At 50.1% G+C, this 1,568-nt stretch overlaps 1 pseudogene; it reads left to right on the top strand.

Annotated features, from left to right (window-relative positions):
- Nucleotides 1-293: 293 nt before the first annotated feature.
- LOC124623387 lies at nucleotides 294-411 on the top strand (annotated as a pseudogene).
- The last annotated feature ends 1,157 nt before the right edge of the window (nucleotides 412-1,568 follow it).

The following is a 1,568-nucleotide window of genomic DNA, read 5'->3' as shown; positions in this document are numbered from 1 at the left end:
TTTTAGAAATAGGGTGTGTAGATAAAACACCATTCTTTCGTGTGTGTGTAATTCCCATGATGTTCAACAAAAAATCGTTCAAGAAAGAAATGGGTGCATTACTTTCTGGGCAATCCTTGTACATGTAGAGGGGCGCAGAATGTTGTTCTGTGGTTAATAATGTTAATTCCTGTATCAACTAAGATATTTATTTTCATGGAACAGTAAAGGGGCAGAGGAGCGTGCACGCCGAGCGCCTGCCGTGTCTTTCTCCTTCGAATTTCATCATTCAAATATGGTGTGGAGGGGCCTAGGGCAACGGCCTTGCCGCAGTGGCTGCACCGGTTCCCGTGAGATCATCGAAGTTAAGCGCTGTCGGGCTTGGTCGGCACTTGGATGGGTGACCATCCGGGCCGCCGTGCGCTGTTGCCATTTTTCGGGGGGCACTCGGCCTTGTGATGCCAATTGAGGAGCTACTCGACCGAATAGTGGCGGCTTCGGTCAAGAATACTATCATAACGACCGGGAGAGCAGTGTGCTGACCCCACGCCCCTCCTATCCGCATCCTCCTCCGAGGATGACACGGCGGTCGGATGGTCCCGATGGGCCACTTGTGGCCTGTAGACGGAGTGGTGGAGGGACCTTGGGCGGCACACCGCTCTCCTGGCTGCCATCGGCTTTCCATACCATGAAAGAGCCGCTACTACTCGGTCAGGTAGCTGCACAGTTGACATCACAAGGATGAGAGGACCCCATTACACTCCTCCCACCAAGAAAACTGGGTAATCTGCAATACTGTAAGTCACGCTACCCATTCAGCAACAGGACCATGCAATGGCATAATTTTATTAATGGTTTTCGAAACCTCTTGAAAAGACTAGGTATGTCCAAGATCTCTTCCCAAATCCCTGGATCTTTTCTACCAAATTTGCTACACAAACAGCAAATTTCTTGAGAATCAACACTGTAGAGTTAATAATCTCCTAGCTCCGAAACGGAACAGACACACCTGTTTTTTAAGAACCTTTCACGTAGGTTGCCCACAAAATAGGCAAGTTGTGTGAGAATAGTATCGGCCTGTTCTGCAGGGCAGCCTACTCGTCAATGGTAAGAAATGACATTCCATCACCCGACGTGTAAGCTGCCTCACACGATAAGCGTGTTGTGTTTTTATAACATGGGCCTGCTTTAATGATATGTTTTTCAGCGGATACGTGTCTGGAGGGGCACTGCTGTGCGGAGGTTGAGATGGATAGAGAAGAGGATGGGCAAAGAGAGGAAGCAGGAAGGGGCTGATAGGTAGAGGGGGGTGGCAGGAGGGGATGGACAGAGAGACTAGAAGATGAGGGAATGGGCAGAGAGAAGTAGGGAGGAGGCGATGGACAGAAAGAGATGGGGGATGGAGGTGATCGAAATAGAAAGAGTGTGAGTACAAATTGGACATAGAAAGAGGGGAAAGGAGGGAAAGGGGAGAGAGAAGGGGTTGGAGGAGGAGGATATTGACAGAAAGAGGGGGAGGAGAGATGAACAGAAAGAGGGGAGAGAAGAGGAGATGGGCCGAGAGGCGGAAGGCTGAGCCGGACAGAGAG

Source organism: Schistocerca americana, chromosome 7, assembly GCF_021461395.2.
Source record: "Schistocerca americana isolate TAMUIC-IGC-003095 chromosome 7, iqSchAmer2.1, whole genome shotgun sequence".
Taxonomy (NCBI): domain Eukaryota; kingdom Metazoa; phylum Arthropoda; class Insecta; order Orthoptera; family Acrididae; genus Schistocerca; species Schistocerca americana.
The sequence above is the reverse complement of the archived record's forward strand: the minus strand, read 5'-3'. Positions and strand labels throughout refer to the sequence as shown.